At 36.3% G+C, this 8,957-nt stretch overlaps 1 long non-coding RNA gene across 9 annotated transcripts in view; it reads left to right on the top strand.

Moving 5' to 3' along the window:
* Positions 1-8,957, top strand: part of LOC144287966 (uncharacterized) — an 846,727-nt gene that overhangs the window by 400,184 nt on the left and 437,586 nt on the right. The window lies entirely within an intron of this gene.

The following is an 8,957-nucleotide window of genomic DNA, read 5'->3' as shown; positions in this document are numbered from 1 at the left end:
TTATCTAAAGTTACTAACATTGCCTGTGAACAGATAATGCCAACAATGGTCCTTGGGGAGCTGCCTGTGGTAAGTGGTGCCTTACCTGGTCCACGCCCTCCATGAAGACTACCAGAGGCTAAAGTATTGGATTTTGATTATTTACATGGCTGAGAATTTTAGGAACAAGTACAGGGTTAGAGAGCAGTTAAATGTGCCACTATCATAAGATTTACAGCATGAAAGAAGCATAGGAGACTATACTTTCATTTAGTAGACATCTAGTGAATTAATTACTATATGTAAATGACATAGGAATAAACAACAAATAAGAGAATATAATTAAAAGGATACATTCTGAAGCTTTAATGACTTAACTCCCACCTCCATGGTATCAAAGAGTCCTTCAAAATCTTAGTGGGCTGTAGGTTACACTTTTAGCCTATTGGAAATATTTGTAAACTATGCTAGTCAAACCAAAGGAAATTAAGCAGAGATGGTTATTATTATGATCATTATTAATAATAACACTTAGAATTACTGAAATGTTATTACCTAATAGGCTGAGTTAGTTCAAGCACTATTTCCTCATAATCTTAAATGCAAATTGTGGATATTACATTCGCATTGCCAGGGTTTTTTTCTATTTGTGGTATGAGTGAGGACTGCAAAGTTTATTTAAGTTGCTTCATTACCCAGAATATTTCACATAATTGCCATTAACTATAGCAATCTCTTCTCTATAATATGGCTGAAAGAAAAGAATTTTAATTCTTTTCTCAATTATTAATCAATTTCAGTATTCATTTCTTAATAGGGAATGCTTAATAGAGCACTGCTTCCCCTTTCCTTGACATCTTCCCTTTTCGCATCACTGATGAATGGGACTCAAACTACAGACCACTTACTGATTAGCTGAGAATTTCTAATTGTGTCATTTTGGAGTGAGGGTAATTTGTGCAATGGGATAATAATTTCTGCATAGTAGAATGAATATTGAACAATGATTGGTAGGGGATTAAAAAAAACTACTCTTAAAAGCAAAACAAGGGAAGGTTTTTTTTTTTTTTTTTTTTTTTTTTTTTTTTTTTTTTTTTTTTTTTTTTTTTTTTTTTATCTTATCAACTGCCTGAAAAGTTTGCATTGGGTCTGTCCTGTGTTTTTGGAATGATAGTCAGTAGCAGCCTTTAGAAATATATATGTATAAGAAATGAGATCTTTAAGTTTTAATGACGTAGGTGTGGAATGGCGAGCATTGGGATAGAACAGAGAAATTAGAGTCATTTTGCCTTTCTTTTGCCTGCATTCTTATTTTTTCACCTCCCACATAAGGGCGGGAGTGATCTCTAGATTTTTCCTGCCATGTTCCCTGATGTGTTCCTGAACCTAGCAGATAGTAGGCAATGAGCAATTATTTATGATTAAATGAGTCAGTTAATTGCTACATTGGATTAAAGCAGTGTGTTTTTTCCTCTTAATTCAAAGGACAATTAAGTTTCTTTTGTGTCCAATTATTAGATTAATAAGCATGTTAAAATAAAAACAGTTACCAAATTTCAAAACACTTCAATCTCCTGCTCCAGGAAAATGAAATTTGACTGGTTTAAGATGGAAGGGAAGATACAACGAATCTTTATTTCATAGATTTTGAAGGGAAAATGGGTCCTAAGGTCTCTGGTAGCAATGTTTGAAAGTTTCACGAAATGGGATGTTCCTCCCTGGAGGGCAGAAGGAGAGATTGTGAGAGAGAATTGAATCTGATTCTAGAAGGCAGATGGAGTTAAAGATTCTACAATGGGAGAATATTGCTTACAAAATAGTCCCAAGGTCAGATGTTAGAACTCTGCAAATAATCTTATATGAATAAGAAACATCTCAGATAAACCTGCTTTCGTCTTCGGTGAATGGACAACTTTATACAGCAACACGGTTGTCACATGCCGGTGGAATCAACCTCTCGTAGTTGTCACTCATTTGAAAAACCGATAAAAGGAGTTGACAATATCAGACCCATAGGAGATCATTTTCAGGATGGCAGTGCCAAAGTATTTCCTGGTATCAGTGCCAATTTCTTTACAATAATTTAGGGAACCTTATTCAGAGGTGTTCTGATGATCAGGTCTAGGATTTTTCCATATATATTAGAGAATTTCTTTTAATCTAAAACAGTTTGAAGAAATGTACTTCAGCACTTATTTACCTAAAATGCTAGTTCTGAATAATTTAACATGATGTCTTTATTTGACTAGCTTTCTTGGTATGAAATCACAAAATACAGCATTTTAGTGGCTGGCCTAGAGTTAGAGAAAGTTGATTCAGAGCTGCAGAGCAGTCCAGCAGTTTCTCAGGTAGTATAGAAACATACTGGTCTTTTGCAAGTGCATCCTTGCACCTTCTAAAGCACATTGGGAGTAATTTAGGTACAGGGTAAGATCCAGCTAAGCAAATAGGATTTTTTTTCCCCCCTAAAGTCTTTTCAGATAGCTTTTATTTCTTCTACTTCAGATGCAGCTGAGGCGATAAGATTCATCATTCTTCCAAACTAGTCATGGAGCTACCACATTGAAGTGTTACATGGTATAGTTAACACTATGTGGTAAAAAGAAAATCCCTCTCTTTTCGAGCTGATGACTCCTTTAGGTTTTCAGGGTGACCATATATTACCATATTTCTAAGGTCCAAACCAAGATTCTCTTCTGAGAATAAAAGAGTGCTTTTCATAAGTAGCTCAGCAAACCCAAATGAAGATCTTTCTGTGAGGTGTACACCCACCCTGTCCTTTATTGGAGTTAGACTCTTACATGTAATTCAATCATTATCCCCACTAGAATAAATGCCTGAGAATGAGACCCAAAACTCGGCCTGAGATATCTATCCTGGTCGATTCCTTTCTTCCGTGGTTGCTCTTAAAGCTCAGCTATAGGACATCTGTAATCTGAGAGGCGAATGGTTTGCTGAGTCTCAAAGGGTAAATGTAAATGCCTGTTTCGGTTTAGCCTAAGAAACACCTTAAATGCACTCTCATCACTCTGAAAATGAAAAGTGGCTTCTTTTACGCAGCTCTGAAGTGAACAAAAGTTCAGAAAAACCCAACTTCATGATTACAGTTCATCCTCCTCCTAACAGTGTGGGCCTTCGCCCCCTTTTAAATTAAGAAGGCCCCAACGGAGCAGATTACATCTAACTTCTTGCAGAGCAAAAATAAAACCCAACTATTTGTCACAAGTCCTTTTTCTTCTTCTTTTTTTTTTTTTCTTTGTATTTTGTATTCCACTGTTTTTGTTTTAATCCCCCTTTGTTTTATTTGGCTGCTGAAGCCAGAGCGCCTTGCCTTTGGCAATAAAAGCTTATGAGTAAACATTCTCTGTGGCTTGGAAAGCAAAAGCGTCACCCGGGTCTGCACATCCAACTGTGCCCCTCTCCAAAGTCCTGAACCGGTTCTTAAATTGGAACCTGCGGAGCTTTGCCAAGCTTGCACGCTGCCAGGTGGGTTCCATCGGGCCGGGTTGTATTGATTCACGTTGGTTCTCCTGTTTTCTGTCCCGTTAGCAAGGCTGTCCTAAGCTTTGATTCCTCATTATCTCAATTGCAAATTCCATGAACGCATCATCCTGCTGCCTGGGGCACCCAGGATTTGAAACTGACAATACTGGATCAATGTCTCAGGGGCGCAGCCCTGAATTTCAATAATACAATTAAATGCCTTGAATGTGAGATTTACCCAGATTGTCGATTCTGCATTTCCCGCACGTTCAGCATGGGAAGCCACCCACCCCCAGAACCCGAGCACAGTGTTCCTGTCAGTGCATAACGAAGGAAAAAGACTTGATCGTGAACCTGAGGGAAAGATAATCAAATGTTGAACCTGCTGAGCCTGTTAGATGAAACTGTTAACAAGGCTTGCTCAAATCACCAGGGAAATGCTGTGCAGGGAGGAAGATTGGGGTGCAGTTGTGAAATATGTAAGCAGGGTTAGGCTGGATAAGGAGGTCTCAATGCTTGTTGCCGAAGCTGTGTTGCAATCCTTTCGAAGGATTTGTGTTTTCCCTCAGGAGTCACTTCAGCTCCCAGATTCACTTGAATCGGTTAAGCTCAATCCTGAGAAACATGCTGACAGAGGGAGTGTCATAAAAGGATGCCACATGTTTTAATTCTAATTTTCGCCAATACAAAGCAACAAAGCCACAAAGCCAGAACAATTACTTCCTTTTCTGTAATTTTAAAGAGGAGGCTGGGGAGGAAGAAGTACAAAGCGTTAGTTACTCTGAACAGGTGCTATCCATCCTTGATGGAATCCGAATGGGAAGACTGAAGTAACATAAAGTGCTTCTTTTCAGTAGACTTGACTTTCAATTTACTTACTACTTCAGACAATGAGAACTTTATAAACCTGCATCCTGCCTTTTACGGCACAAGACTCCCGTATTCTTTGCTTTTTATTTCCCTAGCTATCCCCCCTGGAGCTCCTTCTCTCCCTACCTGTGACCTCACTGAAGGATATTAATGAATACAGTCGACTTCCCGCATCTGGTGTGAGGCGACTAAGCCTCTGGGACTGATAAAGCATTTTCAGTCCTGGAGTCATTATCAATTTTTATTTGAGATAGTGCACCATTGAAACCAGAGCATGTGTTAAAGTTCCTCTACGCCTGAATTTCCTGCTCCGAGAAACCTTGGCCATTCAAATTTGACATCCAAGGGCATTTGAAATACACATTTGGCAATAAACTGTAAAATGATCTACTATGGAAACATGTTAAAATTTTATTTAGGCTAGGAGGCTATGTGTGACCAATTACTGTGGAGAGCAGTGATCTCTTTTAATAACATTAAAAATATTAAAAATATTTAACTTCTCAGGTTAGATAAATGACATAGAAATATACTTTAGTACTGTGCTACAGTCTCTTGAAAGGCCCTGCCTTATTTTTAATGCATATATAGACTTCTGTTAGGGGGGAAACTATAGTCTAAACAACATTCATTCTTAATTTGTATTTATCCATATTCAGGCACTGTGTGTGTGTGTGTGTGTGTGTGTGTGTGTAAATTCACAGAGTCCAGGATGAGAATGATTGGTTTAAAATTCAGTGATGGCACTTTTATCTGACATGATACCGAGAAATACACTTTACCTCTTATTGCCTCAGTAATCCCGTATTCTACATAATGGAAATAATAGCAGTATCTGTCCTGCCCTTCCCCAGGTTATATGAATTAAAAAACATAATTCTCATGAAAGCTCTCTGTAAATTTTAAAGTACCACACAAGTGTCAGTTTAATATTAACCAAATTTTATTTGAAAGAATTCAGGAGTCAGACTTCATGTCTTTTCTCCAACACTGTTTTCTTCATTATATTTTTTGGCTTGAGGGATTGCACTATACCTCATTTGCTCCTGGTGAGTTCATTGACTCTGACTGAACAGATTTCCTTTGATGTCCAGACCTTCCCTATCTGTGATTTCTGGGTACCCATGAATTCTGGCCAAACCAAATTTCTACCACCTTGATAACTTCTTGAAGATTTCTCTGCTTTCAAATTCAGATTTTGGTCCAGAATTTTTAATTACATACAACCAACTGTCCAAGAACATTTTCAAAGGTGATACACAGGTTTTTGTTTTAAGGTATAAGAATCTGAGATTATTGTCTCTTTCTCCTTGAATATGCTGTTTTCTACCTCTATTGATAAAAGGAGGAATCCTTGTTTAAGTCAAAAGAAATCCAAGGATAATCCTTGGTACCAACTCATGTTCATGTTCTCATAGCTCCTTAGTGGTATAGTTGGATCCAATTCTACCTCCTAAACATCTTCTATAATTAGCCTATTTCTCCATTTCATGGACAATATCTTATGCCAAACCATTTACCTGGAGCATGATAATAATTTGGATTCTGACTCTGTGCATTTACTTATATATATGTCCAGTACAACATGGATGGTCTTCCTAAACACAAATTATGTCTGTTGTCAAGCTTAAATTCTTTAAATGATTTCCCTTTGCCCTTAGCATAATGTTCAAGACATGTACATGTTTTAATCAGGCCTTATATTTCTACCCTGCTTTGTTCATTCTTACTATCTGAAATATTTCATGTACTTATTTCAATTGGAAATTTAAGAAATCCCCTCCCTTTTATTTTTGAATGAGGCAATAAATGAATATGTCTGAATGCATGAATGAAATTTATAATTAAAGCTATGTGAGTTTGGACAGGTAGAAAACTAAATAATTATTTTAGGCTTAGAGAATAGTGTAACTCTATACTACCTCCCTTTTGTTTGCCTGTGTCAGGATTTATCAACCTTAATACTACTGACATCTTGGGCCAGATAATTCTCTATTGTTGAGTGCCATTCTGGTCATTGTAGGATGTTTAACAGTATCTCTGGTCTCTACCCATCAGCAGATGACCCCTCCCCCAAGTGGTGATAATTTTAAATGTTTCCAGACATTGCTATATACTTCAAGGGGAGCATACTCAACCCCTGCTGAGAACCACAGTTTATCTGTTTAGCTCCCCAAAATTTAAAAAAAAGGTATTAGGTGGAGGAATTATATTGCTATGCCTGGTTACCTTATTATCAGTGATTATTCACATTAATGACCTACCCCATCACTCTCTTGTTTGGGAGATTAATTTGACTTCTAGAAATGAGAGTGGATAAGATATTATGCAAGCTTAGCCATTCTCAGTCCTTGGATCAGTCTAAAAAATTTTGATTTCAGAAACTCCCTAGGATCAAAGACTTGAAACCAAGTATAATTTCAATTCAGAACCTATTTTTAATATTTTGAACAAGGGGCCTAAGAATACCAACTTCATATGATATGAAAATGTAATTTGTATTTTATATTTTACAAATTACATGAAAAGATAGAAAAATTACTTTAAGTAAAATGGCCAAATATTTTTAGAGAGTCTGCTATCTACTAAACCTTGTCTACCCTGCACAAGGTATAGAAATCATAAAGAGAATTCCAAATATATATTAAAAACAAAAAGCACGTTACTGAAACAATTCATTTTTTTTAAATGAGCCAGTTAGACATTGTGAAGCCTCTATAATTAGAAAATATGTATGAATCTTTGAGAGGGAGGTGTACAATACTAGAAATGATATTGGTGGTGGTCCTTTAAGTGACCTACCCCCAAGTTGCATTCTAGGATTTTATCATGGAAGAAGTTTACTTTTTAATATCTATGCTCTGTGACTGCTCATCATATCAAGAAGAATTATATTGCAAATAATCATGATCTGGATTGCTTTTGTCTGTGGCTGAAGCTGAAGCCATCCAATTAAAATATGGTGTTCAGGGAAAATAGCTCATTTTAAACCAGGGTCTTAGGCAAAGGAAAGGACAGCCTTTTATTAACTTTGTCCCTTGTCTCTAGACATATTTATTGCATTCTTCTGGAACAGAAATAATAGAAGCTCAGGCATAAGGCCATGTGTGGAAAAAAAAAAAAAACTCTCTGCTGCCATGAATGTTAATGGCTCTGTCATTTGATGGGAAACACCATGGTTTTAAAATTTGAAAATGACTCACACAAGATTTAGAAATCTCTCCTATAAAATGTAGACATTTGATGATTAAAAGAAGATTATATGAAAATGATGACATATTATTTTTGTTCTTGCACATAGCTGCATGTTTGAGTTGGTTTATATCTCTACTGGTGTCCAGTGTGATCAGTAATTTTTGTTTTTTGTCTATGAAATGGAACATTCCCCTGTCACTCTGAATGTAAATAAAATTCTAATATGTTTATTTGCCACAAGTTCACAGTTATCTATACTCCAATTTCACTTTAGATTTTAGTGTGTGTTTATTATACAATGTAGGTCTTTCTCCACTATATTTAACTTATTATACCCACTACTCTAATCAATTTTGTGTTTTTCCTAGATGTGCCCAATTTCTCAAATATGTCTCAATATGGGACTGTGGAAGAAAATGATAAAGTAGAATTTTGGTTGATGTCAAAAATATTAACTTAGAAGATAAAGTATTATTAACATATCTTAGGCAAAATACTGCCTGGGTAGTTGACAGTATTTGGGTACAGAAGCTTGAGCTGAAAGTTCAATTGGGTGAAAGGCAATCATCTTAGAGGAGCATGTCGGGAATAATTTTAAATGGATACCAGGGATAGTGGCAGACTATGAATACATTCTACCAAGTTCCAGAATCCTGATAATAGATAAAGTCAGCAAAACAAAAGTCCTAGACCTGACCCTCTGGTCAGAGGGAAGGCATGTGTTCATAATGAACTAATCCCCAGAGCGGGCGGGATAGACCTTGCCCAACCAGAAACTGAGGATGAGGTCTTTCTTGCCCGAACAAAATGGCCCAAGAGGAACTCATCCTGGGTAATACAAAACAAAGAATAAAATGATGGACTTGAACACAGGAAATATTCTCATCTTTCCTTATCCACTATCATACTTTTGAAAAGGAAATGTGAGGAACATTTTAATCATTACTTCCTTAACTATGCCTTTCCTTAACAAAGGATCTGATGTAATTCCAGAAGGGGATACATATATCAATAAATATAATCAAATCTATTTGGTTTTAGCCATTTTCTCTTGGCTAGCTTCTAGGAAAACTAGGAAATGTTAGAAGAGGTTAACTGGAAGAAGTGGAGGAAGGTAGTAGGGAAGGCTGCAAGGGGGATTTCCATTTCACTTTACAACCTTCCCTAATGTTTGAGTTTTTATAATAATTTCTTAATAAATGAATAAAATACAAAAACAAAACAAGAAGAAAATGCCTATAAAATTGTCCTGGTTCATTGACTTATTGGTTCAATGAAGAAAACAAATAGTGCTAGTAATCCATTTTTGTTTAATCTTTAAAACATAGAGCATAGTAACATTTCCAGTAGTTTTGATTAAGAACATATTCTCAGATATGGAGAAAGAAAAGTTTATGCATTCTGCTTGCTTCATTGTTAAATCAGTATGT

Source organism: Canis aureus, chromosome 17, assembly GCF_053574225.1.
Source record: "Canis aureus isolate CA01 chromosome 17, VMU_Caureus_v.1.0, whole genome shotgun sequence".
NCBI classification, from domain to species: domain Eukaryota; kingdom Metazoa; phylum Chordata; class Mammalia; order Carnivora; family Canidae; genus Canis; species Canis aureus.
The sequence above is the reverse complement of the archived record's forward strand: the minus strand, read 5'-3'. Positions and strand labels throughout refer to the sequence as shown.